The following is a 23180-nucleotide window of genomic DNA, read 5'->3' as shown; positions in this document are numbered from 1 at the left end:
GAGCTACGACGAATAATGCTGCCCTGAACACTCACATACAAGTTTCTATGTGGATATATGTTTTCGTTTTCTTAAGTATATACCTAGGAGTGGATTTGCTGGGCAACAATTTTACTTTTTAATATTACATATTTATTTTGATGTGTCTTTTTAAAGCTGTATATATCATAGTGGGCCCTTGATTGCAAATATGTTGTTTCCTCAAGACAACTCTAAGTACAAGAGCCTGGATAGCTCAGTCAGTAGAGCATCAGATTTTTAATCTGAGGGTCCAGGGTTCATGTCCCTGTTCAGGCATCAGATACATCTTTGCGGGGGAGGGTGGGGTGGCAGGGTGATGGGTATTAAGGAGGGCACATGTTGGGATGAGCACTGGGTGTTATATGCAACTAATGAATCCCTGAACACTATATAAAAAACTAATGATGTACTATACAGTGGCTAACTGAACATAATAAAAAAAAGACAACTCTAAGTACAATCTAATCGGCTGAAAGAAAATTATGAGTACAAACAAACATAAGTGATGGGTACGTGTGGCCCAGACCACGCAGGTGATACAGCGGTCACCCAGGAAACACTTGGGCAGACAAATAGCCTGTCTGGAGATACTTCAATCTCCTCATTTTCAGAATGGGAAATTATAGCTGCCTCACAGGATCTTGTGATGTTGAAATTAGGTGAGAAATGTGAAACCCCTCCAGTCTTCTCAGCTTTGGATGCAGATGGAATCCCGTAAGCCTTATTGACCCTACTTTCCAGCATAATTCCCGGACCTCAGGCCCCTTCAGAGGGCACCCTCCACCCCACTCTGATTTCTGGGAATTTTCTGAGCAGCCTCCGTCATAAGGTGCTTGTAAGTGAGCTGGTTAACATCAAGAACGAGGAAGCCCATGCTGGCGCCCCCTGGTGTGTGTCCCCAGCACCCACACCACACCCAAGGCTCCCATTCTTGCTGTCCTTCCAAGTTAACGCTGCCCAGCTAAAGAGACACCTTCCAGGATACCTCACCCCTACAAACCCTCAGGTGCCCCGGGGGTCTGGTGCAGACTTCGGACCCCAGCATGCGTCCAGAGAGGGGCTCCTCTAGCTGCCGCTTGAGATTCTTCCATCCTTAAGTTGGACCCGTAGGCTGGGATGGTGGCTGTTGTTACGACACCCCAATGCACTTTCCTCCTCTTCATATTTCAGTCAAGGAAAGGAACATGTCCAGTGTCAGCAGGTAGATGTTTGCAGCCGATCAGCTCATCCCCTTTTAGACAGAGCCGAATAAACCAGTTCCCCCCAAGTTCAACTAGAGCTGTCCTGGCACATAGTAGGCCCTTATCAAAAGTTGTTCACTTCCCTCATGAGGATTTGAAATACGGTTTCCCTGACAGCGGCCCTAACACACCTGCTCTAGCCTGTTCCACTGCGATGTGGTGGAACCACGAGAAGCCCTGAGGCCGTCACTAAACGCTTTGCCCTATTTCATTAGAAATCTCACATCCCGCTGGGAGGCGTGTAGAACTTGCTTCCTCTCATTTATGAGGCAACCGAAACTCAGGAAAGCTCAAGTGCCTTTCGCACCAGCAGAGCCAGTCACTGTAATGCCAGATGTTGAAAGTTGAATTGTGTTCCTTCCCTGAAAATCCCTGTGTTGAAGTCCCAAACGCCCAGAACCTCACATGTGACTATATTAGGAGACAGGGTCTTTACAGAGCTAATTAGGTTAAAATGAGGTCATTAGGCTGGGCTCTAAGCCTGTATGACTGGTGTCCTTAGAAGACGAGGAGATTTGGAGGCAGGTATGCACACAGGGAGAACACCGCGTGAAGATGAACCAGAGATCAGGGTGATACTTCTATAAGCCGAGGAACTCCAAAGATTGCCGGTAAAGCACCAGAAACCAGGAGTGGGGTGTGGGACGGATTCTGTCTCACAGTCATCAGAGGGAAGCAATCCTGCTGACAACTTGATCTTGGACTTCTGGCGTCCCAGAGCAGCCAGACCACACATTTCTGTTGTTCAAGCCACTCGGTTTGTAGTACTTTGGCATGGCAGCCCTAGCAAACCAAAGCAGTGGGATTCAGTCCCAGGTCTATCTTGAAGCACTGTGCTCAGCACCCACCTACAAGCAGGCTGAGAGTCAAGGACACATGCCAGCACTCTGTTTACGATTTACGGTTACAATAGAACTTTCCTGTGTAACAAAACTCCTCTGACTTCAAATGTGTATTCCAACATGTGTGATCTCTCCATTAACACGAGCTACCTCCACAAAGAAACCAGAGTTCTGAAAGAATAGTAGCCCAGGGGCACCTGGGTGGCTCAGTCAGTTAAGCTTCTGCCTTCGGCTTGGGTCCTGATCCTAGGGTCCTGGGATTGAGCCCCACGTCATGGGGCTCTCTGCCTCCCTCCCTAGCAGGGAGCCTGCTTCTCCCTCTCCCTCTGCCTGCCACCCCCCTGCTTGTGCTCGCTCTCTCTTTCTGCCAAATGAATAAATAAAAAATCTTAAAAAATAATAATAGTAGCCCAGAGCAATCACAGGGAAGGTCCTATTTACCTATGTATACCAATAGGGTACTACTGCATTTCCCTGCAGCATAACAGTGCATATGATGATACCTCAAGATAAGAGTATGAAAATAATTTTTTCAGGAAAGAATTATCCTACCTTCAAACATGGGAAAATGTGCTTTATTGCTGCAAAAGAATCCATCAAGAATATTATCATTCTAAATGTAAGAGCTTAAATGAGCCAAGTTTTACCAATTCCAAAAAATTTTGTCACTTTAGACAATGTAATTTCCTGACACTAAGGGAGGTGAGCACTGTACAAACCTGCTCTACCCCACAATATGACTCAGGCATAACCATCTGGGAAACAGGGTAAGAGAATGTAAGTTACGGTGACTTATACAGGATCCCCAGGAAATTCTCAGGTCCCAAGGTCTCCAAGATGCCAGAAAAGACATCCACTCCAGTCCACCATGGTATTTGGAAATACAACCTAATCCCTGTAATCATCTTTTACAGACGTTTCCCATTTGAAGAGTTATCGGGAACCAACAGCAAATGTAAACCAAAACAGCAAAGACCATATTAATCACTTTTCCTAGAGCTGTTTCTCGAAACTGCTTTTAGGATGCAGAACCACCTTATTCTGTGCAATACTTCATTCTGAGGTGTGACCTAGACAGGACCAGTAGACCTTTCCTTGGGTTTCTTAAGATTTCTTGCTCCAGTCTGTGCTCTTTGTAAGTGAAATCCATTCCATAAGTATTTATTAAAAACCCGCTCCAGGGCAAGCACGGTGCCAGGAGTGGTTGGCGTTCAGAGGTAGAGGACAGTGTTGATGGGGGATAAAGATGGTGCCTTGGAGGTAGAGGAAGAGGAGACTGGATTAGGGCAGGCAAGGGCAGAGCGGGACAAGATACTTGAGCCCCGCTGTGCCAATTTGCTATGGCCGCTGGAACAAAGCACCACAATCTGAGTGGCTTAAACAACAGAAATCATTTGTCTCAGGGTTCTGGAGTCTAGACTCCAAAATCAAGGTTTGGCAGGGTTGGTTCCATCTGAGGCTGTGAGGGAAGGATGTGTCCCCAGCCTCTCTCTCTGACTTGTAGTCGGCCATCTCCTACCTATGTCTCTTCACGTGGTCTTGCTTACAGGCTTTTCCAACTCCGAATGTTCCCTCTTTATAGGGACACCTGTCTTACTGGATAAGACTCCCCAATGATCTCATTTTAATTTCCTCTTTAAAGATACTATTTCCAAATAAGGTCCCATTCTGAGGAACTGGAGGTGAGGACTTCAACATCAGGATTTGAGGGACCACAATTCAACCCATAACACATACTAAGGCGTACAGATGTTGGTCAGGATTTAGCAGGGAGGCACTCATCAGTCCTATGTGCAGGATAACATTGCTGTGCCTCAGGCTGAGGTGTGAAGGATCGACAGGAGGCTATAAAGGGATGAGTGAAGAAGGCGCTGCATTGTCTTAAGAGAGGTATGTTTAGGGGAGGAGAAAAAATGCTCGGTTTTAAAGCATTTATGTTAACTTTTTAAATTGTTTTTATCATTTTTCTTGTAAATTTTGAATCCCCACTAATTTTGTCTGCAATACTTACCACACCAAAATGATGTACCTTATTGTCTCCCACATTAATTGGAGAATTTACAAAATTTACAAAATTCCCCAATTAATGTGGGCAATTTCCCTGTAAGGACACAGGGAAAATACTCAAAACCCAATGGAGTGACCTGAAGAGAGCCTAAACAATAGGCAGGGACATTTTTTTTTTTTTTTACAGGACACAAACTTGGGTGCAAACATAGACAACTTCATTTTTCTACAACTCAATTTCTATGCCTTTGCACATGGAGACCAAAGACTCAATCCAAACATTTCCAGGTAAACATTGTTGTATTAGGATTTTTATGGCTGCATTCCCCACCCCCAGTCTGTGGTACTTTGGTATGGTGGCCTGACCAGGCTCATCTGGCATTTTCTGCTGTTGTATCTTCACATCCTCTGCCCTCTGTATGTGTGTGTCTCTGGGTCAAAAAATTCCCTTTTTATAAGGACACAAGTCACATTGGATTAGGGCCACCTAATAACCTCACTTTAACCTGGTTACCTCTATAAAAACCCTGTCTTCAAATAAGGTCACATTCTGAGGTCTTGGACATTAAGACTGCAACACATGAATTCTAGGAGTCTCACTTCATCCCGTAACAGTTGTGGTTTCAGCTTGAAACACCATAGAAGTATTCTTTCTTCCAAGCTTCTCAAATTGGCCAAGAAAAGAGATGGCTTCAGTTTCGGCATTTATGAAGAGATGAGGGGAGTGAACATGTGATAGATTCCAAGCTCTGAATTCCTATGACCCACAATCACCTTAACATTCCTTAAATGCTTGCGTTGTTTCTCTCCAAAAAGAAGAACCCAATGATTTCTAGCTAGTGTTAAGGAAGACAACCTCTGGGTTCCCCTTCACTTTAACCTAAAGACAGTCCACTGTGAGGAAGCCACGTTCAAATCAGCGCTCTGAGTTGAGGACAGAAAACTTGCCAAGAACACTATCCTAAGACCACAGGTTTGGGCAGCAAGTCTGTGAACTTAGGCAAACACCTGCAGGAGGGATTTGTTCTTAGAGTTTGTCTAACGTCTACCAATTAGGGCTGTTTCCAGTAAGGATGGCTGTTTGGCAGGCTGTTAAATAAAAGTCCAAGCTTCCAGTCAGACAGCCCTTGGTCAAGTCCCTGCTCTGAGATGGACTCATGGCATGTAACCTTGTTCAGGTCGATTAAAATGGTTAATGATTCCTACCCCGACCATCAGTGGAAATCAAACAAGAGGGGTGCCTGGGTGCCTCAGTTAGTTGAGTGTCCGACTCTTGGTTTTGGCTCAGGTCATGATCTCAGGGTCATGAGATAGAGCCGTGCGTCAGGCTCGATGCTTCAGAGGGGAGTCTGCTTATGGGGACTCTGCTTGAGATTCTCTCTCTCTCCCCCCTCTGCCCCCCCCCACACACACACTCTCTCTCTCTCTTTCTAAATTAATAAGTAAAATCTTTAAAAAAAATTAAATGAGATATGTTCATTGCCATTTAGGAAATGTCAAAAACAAACAAAAACCAACAAAACCAAAATATTTTCTATCTTTTCCTTACTGTACAATTGACATAAGGGTCTTCACTGAAGAGTCAGCTTATCCATTAGACCAATTAAAAAGAAAAGAAAAAAAAATGCCAGCTATACCTTCCTTCTCTCCACATTCGATGTTCCTGTGTAAATAGTCTTCAATGAGGAAAGATCAGTATAATAAGCTCTTCAGTTATGAATTCATTTTTAAAGCAGGGAAAGCTGATTAATTTGTTAATGGATGAGTGTACTTACTGGTTAATGAACGTTATAACTTGGTTAAATTCTGTACCTGTTCAATGAGGTTTTATTTTATGCATGTTCATGTAGCACAGATATTCATTTGGCAAATTGTGCTTTATGAATATTTATTTAGCGGAGTTTCACTTTTCCGCATTTTAATGTATTGAGTGCCCCTGTGTGAATTGTGATGCTCTGTGGAAAGCATTAAGAACAGAGGTGGTGACGCCTTCTCTGTGCCCCCAGCCTCCAAAGAAAAGTGAGGGCTCTGTTTCTCAGAGCCGTGGCCTGTAAAAAGCAAAAGCAAAAGCAAAAGCAAAAGCAAACACAACGCTTGGGAATGAATTAGCAAGCTAACTGCTGCAGTCAAGCAAGAGTGATCCCCAGCATGTGGCCACAAGGGAAGGATTCCTAAAAGACCAGATCCAATATACCATTGGTTCAAAACTTTTACCTGTATGTACACAGTTTTGCACTCATTTTCATGAAAAAAATTATTGAGTACCAATGCTGCCCAGGGAATCTTATTAAACACTTAACATAAATCAGCTCATGTAATCTTTACTGAGGGCTTATTATGTGTCAGGCACTTTGTATGTAATAATACCCCAGTTAGTCCTCAAAGTAAACCACTGAAATAGGTATTGTTCTCATTTTACAGATGATGCGTTAACTTGCCTGAGTTCAAAGAGCTAACAAGTGACAGAAGCAGAATTCCAGGATCACTACCACTCTGCTAGACTCCCACTGGAGTCATGGGTTGAGGCTGCCAACACCTGTCCTGCCTCGAGCAGAAATAGTGCGGACACAGGGACGTGTCTTGTTCTAGAAGGATGTCCTAGGTCCACTCCGGAGCCAGGTGTGAGAAAGGCCAAGGCAAGGGTTGACATTTATGGATTCTTCTCAGGGGCCTAAAATAAGTATTTTATTGAACTTTTATTAATCTTTCAGTGGACAACACATGTGGAAAAGATGTATGAACTGTCATACCACGGTACGTAGAAGAACCATCAGCACAAACTCACGGTTCATGAAAGGCACCTATCATAACATATCACAAAGCCCTTGCACCCTGGCCATGGGTGCATCTGATCATGACTGGTCACCTACTCAGGGGCCAAAACCCTCCAGAAGCCTGACACATACACATGCATGCCAACATCAGAGCTTGTCATTCAGAGACATCTGAAGAGCTGAGCTAGAGAAAAAAATAATAATAAAATACTTTTTTAGACATGATGGCATGTTCAACAAGATTACTTTTGAGAAAAAAATTGGATAAAAAATTTTTTAAAAAAAGAAATAATTGGATGAGGTACATTGTCCTTCAGAGAATAGTGTCATTCTTTCAGAATGTATGGTGAGTGACAGGAAACAGTACCTGCCGCAGGTATTTGGCAATGCAGTTAATAACCAAGGGCTCAGTCCAACGGGACTTTCCAGGTGTTCCCATATATTCCAAAGGATCAGTTTAAAGATCAGTTAATCAAGGAAATAAACACAGCCAAACAAGTATTACGTGAGAACTAAAATTTGATTTCTCAACAAAGCCTACATTTAATGGAGAGAATGAACAATTCTTTTTACTTGAGACAAGCAAACAAATGAACAAAAACCTATCACAGTGTTTACTGATGATATTAATCATGAGAGGAACTTCCAAGTTCTAACAAGCCACCTAGACTTTCTTGGAAATAAAACAGTGGAAATTCTTTACTAGATGCTCTCAAAAACCCTGATGAGCTTTGAGCACCTAACACCTTGAAAGGCGAAGAGGTGGTGTGGGTGCCAGAGTCACGAAAATATCAGGCTCCCACTTGAACAATGACCATTCACACAAGTGCCTCCGCCATGGAGGTAGTTTAGGTTCCCAACCCCATTTTAGCCCCACAGGAGGTCTCAGGAAGGGAAGCTCATTCTTCTTCTCTAGTTGCAGGAAACAAACACAGAGAAGTTAAGGAAATCGACTAAGGTAACTCAGCTCCTTAGCAGCAGACCAAATTCTCACCTACGTTACTCTGAAGGTCATTCGATTCCCAGGACAGCACACCACTTCTCATTTTCAATTTTAAAAATGGCTTAAACAATTGTTTTTTTTAACTTTTCGACATGGGTTCAGATAAAGAACCATTAGAGATAACGGAAAGCAGAGTAAGCTTCTTGGAAGATCAGACTGTAGTGAGAAAGAATGACTTCCTTAACTCTTCCCACACTCTCCCCCCGCCGACCCCCCACCCACCGGAACAAGCAACTTCTGACATAGGCTGTGACATTAAACTCAGGCACTAGTCGGGACTTGATTACTAAGTTCATGGGAAATTCTGGGAATGAGATAATCACGCTAGGAAATAAAAATATTTCCTTTTGGTTCACAGGAACGTATGGGGAAATGTAAATGCTAGGCAGAGCTGCTGAATGGAATGTCCTGAGTCTGTCTATTGGAAATCTCACCACAAGGGAGGGGTAGAAAAAACCATCATCTCAAGTGAAAATATTTTATGCACTTTTGGGCAACAGATTAATGAATGAGCCACCGGTTCAAATAAATCAAAAGATGGGTCTAAATCGGGCTGAGATCTATTATTTATAAATGGCTTTATGTATTACCTGATGTCCTAGGTCCTTAAATGTTAACTCACTTAGTCCTCCAAGTGACCCATGAGTTAGGAATGGATATTCTCATTTTTCTCATATAATTAAACAAAAGTTCACAAGAGTCAGGGTGTCTGAGATTTCACAGCTGGGAAATGTTGGAGCCCATTTACACTCACTCTGTCTCACTTGCCTCTGGAGAGCAGAAGGGAGACTGAGGAAGCATCAGAGCCCTGTGTCATCACAAAGAATGAAAGAAAGTACTAGAGGGGTTCTCTGGAGTGAAGAAGTCTCAGATAGGATACGATGGGTGTCTGCCTTCAAGTTAGACAAAACAGGTAACAGCAGAAATGCTTTGGTTAAAAGAGGATAGAAGCTGTTCCCCTAAAAATTCCCCAGAGCAAGTCAAGCCAGTCACTGACTCAAGGCAGGGTAGCTCAGTGAGCAAGCAGGTAGAGCCTTGAGTCCAGCTGCCTGGGATTGAGCCCCAGCTTTGCCAAGCCCTGGGCCTATGGTCTCAGGCAAACCCCTGAAACTCCTAGTGGTCAAGTGTCTGTTTGGGTCCACTGAGAACATGATGCCAATATGGTATTCGACGTGTGAAGACATTTATTGAGGGAGTGTATTAGTGTCAAGCTGGGGTTGCCATAATAAACTACCACAAACTGGAAAGCTTAGGCAACAGAAATCTATTTTCTCACAATTTCTAGAGACTGCTGCGTCCAAAATCAATGTGGTGGGCATTCAGGTTTCTGGTGAGAACACCCTTCTTGGCTCTCGGCCACCTTCTCGCCATATATTTACATGACAGAAAGAGTGTGATCTCTCTCTTCCTCCTCCTCCTCTTCTTCTTCTTCCTCTTCTTTCTTCCTCTTCTTCTTCCCCTTCTTTCCCTTCCCCTTCTTCTTCTTCTTTCTTCTTCTCCTCCTCCTCCTCCTCCTCCTTCTTCTTCTTCTTCCTCTTCTTCTTCCTCCTCTTCTTCTTTTCTCTTTCCTCTTCATACAAGGGCACAGTCCTATTGGATTAGGGATTCAATTAAATATACCATTGATTTTATTGCTTTGTAAAAATCATCCAAGGAAAATCAACGTGGATGCTAGAAAAGGTTATTGCTCTATGAAAGGGAAAAATAACTCAATTTTCCTGACTTGAGGCTAGTGATCATATTATGCAATTGCACTTGTGTAGTTTCAAGTTACTTCCTTAAATCTTAATTACCTCCTAAAGAGACTATTTCCAGATACCGTCACATTGCAATTCAGCACATGAATTGTGGAGGGGATCCCATTTCAGTCCATAGCAGGGAAGGAATAGGAGAAAGAACCTGCCGAAGTCTAGGGGATCTGATATCTATGAAAGATGAGAAGAGAGGATGGATATTTGCAAAACAGTTTCAGGGAAGGTTTGGCTGGGCTAATAGGTATTCTTGGGCCAGTCACCCACTGGAGGAATTTTACATCTCATTGGAATGGAAGTGGAATGCCCTGCCATTCTTGGTCATTGGATTAGAAGTAGTCCAGGGAAAGTGTGGTTTTATCAGACATGGTAATGGATTCAGAGGGGCGGCAGCTGGGACTATGAGCAAATTGTACATCCCACAGTGAGAGTACCTTCCCCTGGTTGCTCTGTGCATAGAGAAGAAGGAGAAACCAACAATAGTGCATAGCTCAAAAGACCCTTGGCAGGATTAAATGAGTTAATATAAAGTGCATGGCTCAGTGCCTGGCACACGGTGAGCACTTAATAAATGTTAGCTCTTATTAAAATGTACTTATGCACTGTGGTCTTTAGGTGACACTGAAAGAACTCTAATTACATATTCATCCCAGGTTGGGCCTGTTGATCATCAACATCACTTTATACTTCAGTTAAATATACCACTGATTTTATTGCTTTGTAAAAATTTTCCAAGGAAAATCAACGTGGATGCTAGAAAAGGTTATTGCTCTATAAAGGGAAAAATAACTCAATTTTCTGACTTGAGGCTAGTGACCATATTATGCAATTGCACTTGTGTAGTTTCATGGATAAGCCCATCTCAAGTTATCCCAACTTAAGTTTGCTGTCTCTTACTGATACCCTGACTGCCATACACTGTTCCTAATAGGAATTTTTATCCAGGTGATGGACCCCTTGTTCCATCCCTTGCTGTCAGACAGAAAGGGTCTCACCTACCTTTCCAAACGGTAGCTCTTCAAGTCCACACAGATTAGATCTCAATGAAGACCTAAAAATCTGGACAGTGTCACTTTCACACTGAAGCTTTTGTGACAAATATTTTGAGAGGCATTTTGTGAAAAATCAAATTCGAACTAAGTGTTTTCCCTAAATACGCTGCTGGGCTCAACATCCTTTGTATGCCTTCCATTCAAAAAAAATCATCCAGGTCTTTTAACAACCTACTTATGTTTTCAGTCCTTGCCACTTTTTGAGAAAACACACTCCCTGTGTGCGTACCTTTGTGAGGCTACATGCTCTCCCTGAGTGTGTCGTAGCAAGCACGGTAGCCTTTAATTTGTCCTCAATTGACTGTGCTCAAGCTTCCTCTGATGATAAATTATACATCTTTAATGTTATTAAATTTTTCATTTTAAACAACCAGTAAGAAAGCCAGGAAGGGGGGTGTGGGGAAAAGGAGAAAGCAGAGAAAAGGAAAGACAGAAATCTGCAAAACCCCTCCCTCCACATATCACCTAGTTACCAGTTTTCTGAGTGATTTATAGTCTTCTTAGTGTACAGAAAAGTATTTTTTTTTACTTATTGCAATTACATACTCACTTTTATGTGCACCTTCCAGTTAACATTATAAATGAAAAATCCTCCATGCACATGACATGATACACCAGGGGGTGTCTCTGCCAAAAGCTACATAACCAGATCCTGTCATTTGATATGTAGGTTATTCTTACTTGATTTGTTTGTAAACTAGCCTGGTGATGGGTATTAAAGAGGGCACGTATTCAATGGAGCACTGGGTGTTATACGCAAACAATGAATCATGGATCACCACATCAAAAACTAATGATGTATGGTGATTAACATAACATAATAAAATTAAATTTAAAAAAAAGAAACAAAGCTACTGTGAATGTCTTTGGAAGATGTTCCATTGTCACCCTTTGTTGTTCTTTCTTTTCTTTTCTATTCTTTTCTTTTCTTTTTCAGAATTAACCCTGGCTACCAAAACATTTAAATAATCATCCATCTCAAGCACCATGGAATGTGTAAGAATTTCTGCATAATCCACATCTTAGCCAGCGAGATGCTGTCATCAATGCAAATCTTGCTAATGTTCCAATTCAGCTTTTCTGGCCTTGTTTGTGGTCTTGGCTAATGCTGAAAAAGTTATACAAACTGTTACTGACCTCAAGGCTTAGAATGTTAACAGTTTAGGGGCGCCTGGGTGGCTCAGTTGGTTAAGCGACTGCCTTCGGCTCAGGTCATGATCCCGGAGTCCCAGGATCGAGTCCCGCATCGGGCTCCCTGCTCGGCGGGGAGTCTGCTTCGTCCTCTGACCCTATCCCCTCTCATGTGTTCTCTCTCTCTCAAATAAATAAATAAAATCTTTAAAAAAAAAAAAAAAAAAAAGAGAATGTTAACAGTTTAGAGAGTGTCTTCTCCAGACCAGGATTTGTGCCAGACTCTGTGCCAGATGGGCTGATGTTTATAAACTTTTCAAACAAGATATTTCATTTTGTATATTTTATGATCAATAACATTTTTATTTTATATATAAAAATATAGCAAAATATGTCTTAATAGACAGTTCTGTTGCTTTCGGTATCACTATTACAATATTGCTTTAATACTGTCTTTGTTCATAAGTCTTTGTTTTGGGTATTACTTCCTTAAAAGGGATTCATTGAGGGGCACCTGGATGGTGCAGTTGGTTGAGCGTCTGACTCTTGGTTTCGGCTCAGGTCGTAATCTCAGGGTCGTGGGATCAAGCCCTGCCATGGGCTCTATGGTCAGCATGGACTCTGCTTGGAGTTTCTCTCACTCACCTCTGCCCCTCTCCCCCAACCCCGCATGCATGCACTCTCTCTCTTTCAATAAAATAAATAAATAAATCTTTAAAAAAGAGAGAGAGATTCATTGCAGCAGAATTAGGCAGCAAAAGACTCTACTCATTGTTAAGGACCTTAATACATATTGTTCAGTTGTTTTCCAGAATGTTCGTACCATTTGAATTTGATTGTATGAGCACTTTTTTTTTTTTTAAGATTTTATTTATTTATTTGACAGAGAGAGACACAGCGAGAGAGGGAACACAAGTAGGGGGAGTGGGAGAGGGAGAAGCAGGCTTCCTGCTGAGCAGAGAGCCCGATGCAGGGCTCCATCCCAGGACCCTGGGATCGTGACCTGAGCCGAAGGCAGACGCTTAACGACTGAGCCACCCAGATGCCCCTGTATGGGCACCTCTTAATCTATCAAGAGATCTGTATCAGTGTTACACATTACATACATCAGTGTTAAATATAAACATTATGCCTGGGTGGCTCAGTTGGTTAAGCGACTGCCTTCGGCTCTGGTCATCATCCTGGAGTCCCAGGATCAAGTCCCACATTGGGCTCCCTGCTCGGCGGGGAGTCTGCTTCTCCCTCTGACCCTCTCCCCACTCGTACTCCCTCTCTCATTCTCTCTCTCTCTCAAATAAATAAAATCTTAAAGAAAGAATAAAAAATAAACATTATATACATATAAATTACATATATATGTATATATCTAAATGAAGCATATACAATTTAAATATTTAATAATCACATTTATAATTTACAAATCATACATGCATACATAAATGACATTTATATACATAATTTGCATATACAAAACATATTTATAATAATATAAATTACATATATAAATATGTATAATATAAATCACATATATGTGTAAAATTTAAATATTTAATAATTAGGTGGAATAGTCATTCACTTTTATTACAATTAATTTAAAAATATTCCCACAGTATCTGAGCAATTATATCTATTTTTGCATGGTGATTATTTTACCTTTGGGGAGCATGCAATTTTCCCTCCTGCTCCTAGAACTACAGACCTTGATGACAAGTGTCCCTCCTCTCCTCATATTTGGCCATACCACCTTTCAGTTTCCCACTTTTCAAACTGAAGAGAATAGATAGCATGGAAACCACAGAAGGAGAATATCCAGCTTGCAGCTGCGTGGTGGTTATCGGTTCTAATGTTCCCATTCCAACCTCACTGGTGTGGTTTGTGGTTTTGGCCGATGCTGAACCAGTTACACACATGGTTACCGACCCAAAGGTTCAAGGTATCAAGTTTTGAAGCGCGGCCCCCTGGACCAGATATGATGTTGGCGGGTCTGATGCTTGCAAAATATTCAAGCAAAGTCTGAATGGAGTCAGAATCTATGAGCCGGAGTTCCAGATGCGATGGGGAGCTATTGCACCTGCATCCTTTGTTCATCTGGGCCTTATGATGGAGAACAAGAGACGGTGCTCGAGAGGGGAGACCCTGAACCCTCCGTCTGCACTCCTATGCCCGGTTCCCCCAGTTTTACACCTCCAAGAACTAGCTGTGCGGAAACGGCACTGGGGCAGAACACCTTCTCTGTCATTGTCAGTCTTTGCTCTGCACCCAGACAGAAGACCAGGAGTGTGTGCAGGGCACAGCCCAACTGAAGAGATGGGCCTGAGTGTGGGGTGTAGCAGACAAATCAAGTCCACCGCCTCTTCCAGATGCTTCCCGTGAGTCTCATCCTATAGCACCTTTTCCCACCTCAGGACTTTGCACCTCAAGTCTCTGGCTCCTTCTCAGCACTCGGACTTCAGCCTACATCTTACTTTGCCCCAGATGCGGTCCCTGGTACTGATAACCCTATGTAAAGGTATCTCTCCTGCACTGTGATGACATCATCCTGGGATGCTGTCCTCGGAGCAGTGGTCACCCCTAAAATTGTGTGTGCACGCATGCTCATTTTGCTTTCTGTGCCCCCAACTAGACTTCAAGCCCCAAGAGATCTGGAATGCCTCTTTCCCGTTCATCATTGGCTACTGATACCTCCCATGTTCTAGTAACTGTATAAATATTTGTCAAATGAATAAATGAATGAACTGACGGATGAGCTGAAGGAGAAAGCCCTGAAGAAACAGGGTGCAGGACTGAAACACTCTGCAAGGGGAAGAAGTCATGAGCGATCCAGACAGTGGGCTGTAGAGTGGGGGGAGGGGTAAGACTGGTCTATATGGAGGGATATGTTATTGCTGGCGGGGGTTAGCATTACCAGTGTATGCTAGTGATCAAGAGCAGACCGACTTCTACTTGTTTTCACTATTTTTTTAAATTTAAATTCAATTAATTAACGTACAATGTACTATTAGTTTCAGAGGTAGAGTTCAGTTATTTATCAGTTGCATATAACACCCAGGGCTCATTACATTATGTGCCTTGGCAAGGACTGGCAAGAGGAAATGAATACGTCAGGGTCTTTGGCAGGAAAGGTCCATTGTCTCTAGTGTAGTGACAGTAAAATACAATACAAAATGTGCTATGATTATGCACATATTAGATGCATATATGAAAATGATGCACGTGCAGGCACAGGGAGCAGAGCGAGAGAAATGGAGGACTGATTCAGTTTTGTGCGATACGGAGACTGTTGTAGTGGGAGATGGTCCTGGGCTCAAACCCCAGCTTCAATTTCCTCTTCTCCAGGGAGTCATTGTCAAGTTTCGAAGAAACAGAATACACCAAAGACATCAACTCTGTCTCCAAGCAAGGTCACATTTCCATTTAGTCCGTAACAATAGTGCCATCGAACCCCTAGCTTGATTGCAGGGTATCTGTTCCTCTCACCAAGACTTCCAACTCTCTCTTCCACCCCCAATCGGAGCATATCACGTGCTCCCAGTGAACAGCCCGCCATCACTGCCTTGTGGGTTGTCTGTCTGCTTAAGCTCAGGTTGTATCATACAGGTTTCTACCATAGCAGCACTCCTGAATCTCAAACGCTTTGTATGCAAAAATTTGTTGCTAGCTCACACGGAATCCACAGAGCATCCAGGGACTTGAGCACAGTTGTCCCCTACCACTTGTCCTTGCTGTCTATATGGCGAGGGAGGATAGGGGCTGGGCAGTGCACATGGAGCTACTATTTCGCTGGACCCTAAAGAAGCCCCGATCCGCCCACAATCCCACAAAATCTCTCTTGAAACCAGCTCCTTGGGCTGATGTCCTCCATGTCCCCTTTTCTGCATGCAAATCTCTGAAAACAGACTTTCAAGCACCAGCTCCCTTTCCCCAGTAATACAGCACAGTTTGCACACATCCTACATGCATTTCCTCTTGCCAGTCCTTGCCAAGGCCCTGCTGGAGACCTAGACGGTGCTGACTTAGCCTCTCCCACCGCGAAATGACTGATGGAGGTCCTGTATCAAATGAAAACCGGCTCACACTTCCAAACCATTGCTGAAGCCTCCACTTAAGCCTTCTGGATGTCGGGGGTGACTTTTTGAGAATGAGATTTGTAAATAAATGGCTCTCAGGACAGAGGCAGCAGCTGCAAAGGAGTCTTCCAGTTTCCTCATCCAAGAGCATAACAAAATGGTCACAGCTTCTCAGAGATCATTTTTCTGGCTCCTATCCAGGACGATTAAAAAAAAAAAAAAATCTAAGGTACTAATTTCAGCTAGAGCAGCCTGTTACTTAAAATCTTGGCACATGACAAAAAGAAAAAGAAGAAAGAAAGAAAAAGGAAAAAAGAGAGAAACAAGAAGGAAGGAAGGGAGGAAAAGAAAAACAGACAGGATGGAGAACAGACAAAACTCCTCTCCTTGTCTCACCTGGCGTTGGTTACAGCGTTGTAGAACTTGCCAGGACCTTCAAGATATCTAGTTCTATGACCTTTTTCAGAGAAGGAAATCTGAGCCTTGGAGAGGTGGAGGTATTTGTCTCAAATCACAGAGCCAGAAATAGATGAACTAAAACTTGGTGCTGCACTCTGCACAGCCCCATATTGTCTAGAGAAACACCAGCTCTGATGAGTATCTCTCCCAGATTTGCACCAGAGATTCCAGCCACCCGTCTGTACAAAGGGACGTGGTCTCTGTGCTGAGAGAACAGTGCTTGTCAGAGCCACTGGCTGCAGGCCAGAGAAGCAGCACTCTGGAAAGGGTTCAGGGGGACCAAGGGGGAAGGGAGGGAGCCTCCCAGCTGGGAGGAGTCTTGGTTCTCCACTGAGGAGCACAGAGGAATCCTTCACAGGGAACTATTGAGAAATCCCTCCAGGATGGTAAACGACTCCAAGTGCATAACTGTTGGCCAAGGATGAAATACTAATGTGAACAAAGTCAGTTAAATGCACTACTTTGTTACTTTCTTTTTTCTTCCTCCTTCCCTCCTGTCCTCTCTCCTCCCTGTCCTCCTTCTCCCTTCTCTTCCCATCTTTCCTCTCTTTCTTCCTCTCCTCTTTCTTTCATAAATCCCGAGGTGATCTATCTCTTCAGGTATCTAAACCCTAGCTGTTTAGCAATCCTAGCGTATCTATCAATTTTGCATGGACTGTGTGGTGGTGCCCACAGTGCAGAGACTTTGTGCGTGACTGAGGTCTTTGCCAATCCTTCACTATTCCTTTCTCTCACTAAGCAGTACATTTGTGTTGTTCTTTTCTTTTTCTTTCTTCTTTCTTCTTTCTATTTTTTTTTTTTCCTTTGGTGGGGTCTGGGAAGAGTAGAGGGAGAGGGAGAGAGAGAGAATCTTAAGCATGCTCAATGCTCAGTGCAGAGCCTGATTTGGGGCTGGATCTCATGACCCTGAGATCATGACCTGGCCTGAAATCAAGAGTTAGACACTTAATTGATGGAGCCGCTCGGGCACCCCAGGTTTATGCCGTTCTGAACAGATGCAGTAGCTAAAGCATGGAGCTAGTGGTTGGTCAAATAGACCTGGATTAGAATTCCGACTCTATCCCTGTCTGGCTGTGTGTCCTTGGGGAGGTCATTCACTGTCTCTGAGTCTCACTTTCCACAGCTGACCACAGGGAAAAAGCACAGACCACAGGGAATCATGAGGGTGAAACATGAGATGCTTCCCAACATCCAAGTTCTCTGTCTCTTGTTGATCTTTGAAGTTTGCCTTCCTGTTCTCTCTGGTGCTCACTTCTATGTGCCAGTTGAAAAAGATGATTCATTTATTCATTCATTAAGTAGCGACAGCATAGACCAGGCACTGGGTTAGGCCCAAGGAGTCAGGAATGAACAGAAAACACACAATTTTGAACCTAGAGATTTGAACCCAGCAGCCTGGCTCAGGCTGTGATTCCACCATCACGGGGCCCTGCCTCAACTCCATCAAGAGGGGAGACACTCTCAAGTATCTCTCCTCAGATCCAAATCACAGAACGACATCGAATCACTCTTTGTGTTTCAAAATAACCTGTGGCTCTTAAAAAAAAAAAAAAAAAAAAAAAAGTCAGGTTCCCAAAACCCGGCCTCATCCCTGTGACTCAGAATCTTTGGAAGTGGAGTCTTCTTAGTTAAACTTTTTTTTTTTTTAATATTTTATTTATTTGTTTGAAAGAGAGACATAGTGAAAAGAAACATAAGCAGGGAGGAGAGGGAGAAGCAGGCTCTCCAGAAGCAGGGAGCTTGATGCAGAGCTCGATCCCAGGACCCTGGGATCATGACCTGAGCCCAAGGCAGACACTTAACCGACTGAGTCACCCAGGCGCCTCCTTAGTTAAACTTCTTAAAAAGCTCCCTGGTGCCTTGCATGTATAAGCCATCATTAGAACACTGATGCAGGAGCGGACATGGAATTTAAGACAACCTTAGGAATCTACTGAAGAATGGGGTCTGTGGCCCATCGGAGGATGGAAGGAAACCCAGGACCATCCGTCAAATCTTGGGTCAAATATCCCCTGTCCTGTGCTATCTTCCCCAGTCCAGGTAACCACCAGGCCCCCTTTGGACCCTGTCCTCTGTCCCCCACTCCAGCAGGGTTTGCAGGTTGAACTGTGGTCTTCCTCCATCTCTGTCTTCTCCCCACTTGTGAGACAGTCTGAGCCATTTGTCCCCATTTTGCATACATCAGAAGCCTCGTGTGATGTGTTGAAAGAAGATGTGTCCAGAAGTCCTTCAGTAGGATCCTACAGTAGGATTTCAGGGTGCAGACAGAAAGACCCAAACTGAAAGGGGAAGACAGGACAGGATGGTCTGGGAAGGAAAGAAGCTGAGCGAACACTAGCCTGACTTTTCCAACTCCCATCTCTCAAACTGCCCCAGGGCTGAGAGTCAGAAAGAAGCCCCAAGCTGGAAGAACTCCTTAAAAACCGTAAATTCTATCCTTACCACCTCCATTTGCAAAACAGCTGCTTTCCCATCCAGAGGCCTGTGGGTGTGGCTACCGGGTGTCCATCGATCCTCCTTTTATCTTGTGCTCTAAACCTTAGACCCTTCAGAGATCTAGAGTCTGCATGTTGGGGCACATCAGAGCTCTGTCTAAAGCCCTGTGGGAGGCTGAATAATGGCCCTGAAGATGTCCACACCCTAATCCCCCAGAACCTGTGAATATGGCACCTTACATGGCACAGGGACTTGGCTGATGAGATCAAGGTAAGAATTTTGAGGTAGGGAGATTATCTTGGGTTATCTGGATGAGCCCAATGTAATCACAAGGGCCCTTATAAGATGGAAGCAGGGGTCTGAAGAAGAGCGGTGATGGGGGCCCACTGGCCAAGGAAGGAGAACAACCTCCAGAAGCTAGAAAGGACAATAGAAAAGATTGTCACCTAGAATTTCAGGAAGGGACAACTCCTTCCCCACACTTTGACGTTAGATCACTGATGCTGACATTGACTTCCAAGTTCCAGAAACATAAGATAATAAATGTGCATCGTTTTACACCATTAGTCAAGTGTATGGTAATTTGTTAGTGTCGATAGGAAATTAGTGCGAGTGTCTTGCTGGATCTTCTGGGTTAACAGAAACCCACTTGTAGGACAAAACCCCATTCCTATACAAGACAGACACTCTGGGACCTTACTGTTATAAAAAATGACCCAAAGACGGCCTGTGTGCTTTGGCACCTAGATTGTTTACTTCTTCATGGCAGCTCAAAAGCTCGTTAGGTCAAAAGCCCACTGCTCCCTAACTCAAATTTTTACACATCCGGTTATTTTTAACATAACCCAAACAAGCAGATTTTCAACCATGTGGACACTGCCTGCTTTGTGTACCCCGGAAAACCTCAGCCAGCAAGTTAGCCCTTGATAAGAGACAGCCTTGTAGTTGCAAGTCCTCAGGAAGATACTGCCCTTCAGAGTTCTCGGACTCAGTGACTCCTGGCCATGCTGATAAGTGACATCCCCTAGACTTTTAAGCCCCATTCAGATCCCCCTCTCCCCCAAGGTTCCCCTGCCCTCCTCCCCCTCTGGATGGTGATTCCTTTGCTTATGCTATGTAGACTCCCCCGCTACCCTGTCCAAGTGACACTTGGTAAACAATCTTTTTCCTTGGCCAGCCCCAAATCCCTGGAGCCCTTTATACCTAGAAACCCCTCTTAGGAGAAATGCCCCCATGCCCGGGACTTCTTTTGAATTACTGAACTAATATAGAAATCACACTATAAACTCCAAGGTGTCAAATTCTCTCTCTATAAGACTATGCGTATTTGCACGATTAGCTCTCTATGAAGTTAAATATAGAGCAGTCCTATTTCTAGTTCTATAACTTTTTCCCACTCAATATCTAGGAAGCTGGTATATGAGACATAATGATACCTATCCAATCACTTTGCCCATATGACTGATGGATAAAGACAAAACAAAACAAAACAAAAAAAATTGGTATTTTAATGTGCCTCCCACCATTAATTTGTTCTTTCAGTTACTTTTTTTCTTTATTTTTTCCCGTTACTTTTAATAGAGGTTAAGTTTATTATCTGTCTTTGCTTACTAAGGACCTCATCATTTTAGCATTTATTTCGAAGAGTTTGGTCAGCTAAGCTCAGCCCACAATGGTGAATTTTTGTCAAGCAGCACTGACAAGGCCATGGGTTAATTTTCACCATGGAAAGATTTGATTGATGATGCATATACCTTGCAGTTGTGATGCTGAACACTTCCCAGGTATATAGAGAACAGCATCATCTAGATAGGCAATAATGTCCTTCTCAGGGTGGGAGAACTTGAAAACTGTGTACAGTAGCTTAAGTGATGACTGTGAATGATTTGTTTGGTTTAAAGCTAAGCCACGAGTTAGGCACATGAAAAGTGGGTGTAATTAGGTCTGCTTCACATTATCATGTTTATTTCCCATCTATAAACTGTCAAATAGTGCAGCAATTTGGAAACTGGAATTGTCATGCAATGAGATGCATAGAATTAACACTTTTATGGAAGTCCTTCTGCATATACTCCCAATGAATCAAGAACAGTGTTGGGTTGTTTGCAATTAAATACAGCCTAAGATTGGATTTTTATTCTATTCTTCTTTTTTGCTATATACATAATATTTTATTTCTATATTTTATATATATACATATATGTGTGTATATATATGTATATATACACATATATATGTATGTGTATATATAAAGTGTGCAGTTTGAGATCATCAATTACATTCAAATATTTGTATCTGTCACTACTGTCTATGTCCAAAGCTTTGTCATAACCTGAGCAGCAACTTTGCACTTATTAAGCAATGACACTGCATTGCTTCCTCTCTCCCCAGCTCCTGAGAGCCTCTGCTTTACCTTTTGGTTTCTAAGAATATGCCCATTCTAGACCTACCATATAATTAGAACCATACAATATGTGTCATTTTCTGTCTGGTTTATGTCAATTAGCATAATGTTTTCCAGATTTGTCCATGTCCTAGCACAGGTCAGAACTTTGTTTTGTTTTAAGATTTTATTTATTTATTTATTTATTTATTTATTTATTTATTTATTTAAGAGAGAGAGTGCACACACGTGGACGGAGGGGTAGCGGGAGAGGGAGAGAGAGAATCCCAAGCAGACTCCCTGCTGAGTGTGGAGCCTGACTTGGGGCTTGGCTCCGTTCCTTGACCCTGAGATCATGACCTGAGCCAAAAATCAAGAGTTGGACACTTAAACGACTGAGTCACCCAGACGCCCCTTCCTGCTTTTTCATGACTGAATACTGTTTCATTGTATGGTCAGTCCACATTTTTTAATCCAGCCATCTACTGATGACCACTTGAGTTGCTTCTGCTTTTTGGTGATGTGAATAAGATTGGAGTTTAACAAATAGATGGGCATAGCTAAAATATCCCTTGAACATTAGAACTCTTTAGGTTTCTTTTCCAAAGTGCCATACGCACTCCCACCCCCCTGCCCTAAGGGGAAAAAAAAACTAATCATGTAGGGCACTGTACATCAGAAAAGTGAAGAAACTGAATTTTAAAGGAGTAATTTTGGTAAAAATGAGAGATATGGGAGCTCACTGCAAAATAGCCATTTTGTGTCTTTGGGAAACAGTTAAGAGCCTTCTCTATCCAAACAGGTAAATTTCTAAACTATTTAGTGGAAGAAATTTTATTTTTAAATTACCTTTAATCTGCATCTGTCATGTATAGAGAAGAAAGAAACAAAGAGAACATTCAAACTTTTCTTCTTCATTGTTTGAATATTTCAAGAAAAGGAACAGACCTTTATTATCCGAGTAATTGTCTCAAACATTGTGTTTGTTTGCCCATGGCTTGGATTTACATGATTGTTTATGTTTAGAGGCACAGAAAAACTCACTGACCGGATGTGTCGGTTTTGATGTTCACAATGGAAGGTGATAGCTGATGGACGATTCTACTACCAACAGTGAATTTCTATTCACAGATCCTGTGGACAGGTCCACAAAGGCTAAATTAAAAGAACAATGGATGCACATGTATCAAATGCCTACTGTGTCCCTGGATGTGCTCACGGCCTTTAGGATGCACAGCAATTCCTTAAATAAAATCTGATTCTCATTTAATATATGAGCAAACTGACCCTCTGAGATGGTTAATCAAATTTGTCCAGAGTTACCCACATTTTAAGTGATTATGGCAAGATTGAGAGACCCAGCATTCTTACTGGGAAGCCGATAAACATAGAGGGAAAAAAATGTAAATCACAGCTGAATTGGATACTTGAAGTGCAAATCAGAACTAGGTACAGTCTTTAATTGTGTGGAAAATGCAAATTGCTACTAAAGATAGAACTTCCAAATTAAGGAAAGTGGAAATGGAGTCTGCCATGCATTCTTTTTTAAATGCTGTGTACAGCTTTTAACATGCACTGTTAAATGTCTCAGCAACATTCTCTCATGTTTGACAAATAATCTAAGAGGTTTTGTAGGTCTGCCAGGGTTTGCACCCACATAAGACAAAGTTTTCCATGCTGACCCCCGTCCACAGTTTGTTCTGAGCATATCCTTTTTTCTCAGATGGTTTGGTTGGGCGCTGTCAAAATACAATGAAAGCAACACAGTGTGCAAAACTGCATCCTACTTATGGAACAAATGATTTATGCAAAATCACTTAGTCACCATCACATGCGATCAAAAGATTGGACTGAAAATAGTCCGATACCTTAGGTCAAAATAGTCAAAATTACATAGCAGGACCAAGGACTTACAATAATGACAACTTACATTAGTATAATGGACTCTGAGGTTCAGGAAAGCTTATACTTATATTAATCTCCCTTTTAAGTATGACCAAAGATCCATTAGGT

The 23180-nt window shown here is 42.7% G+C and overlaps 1 non-coding gene across 1 annotated transcript; it reads left to right on the top strand.

Moving 5' to 3' along the window:
• Positions 1-224: 224 nt before the first annotated feature.
• TRNAK-UUU lies at positions 225-297 on the top strand. The gene has a single exon. It is a non-coding gene; the product is annotated as a tRNA-Lys (tRNA).
• The last annotated feature ends 22883 nt before the right edge of the window (positions 298-23180 follow it).

Source organism: Neomonachus schauinslandi, chromosome 2, assembly GCF_002201575.2.
Source record: "Neomonachus schauinslandi chromosome 2, ASM220157v2, whole genome shotgun sequence".
Lineage (NCBI taxonomy): Eukaryota > Metazoa > Chordata > Mammalia > Carnivora > Phocidae > Neomonachus > Neomonachus schauinslandi.
Note: the sequence above shows the minus strand (reverse complement) of the source record. Positions and strands in the feature narration are given on the sequence as shown.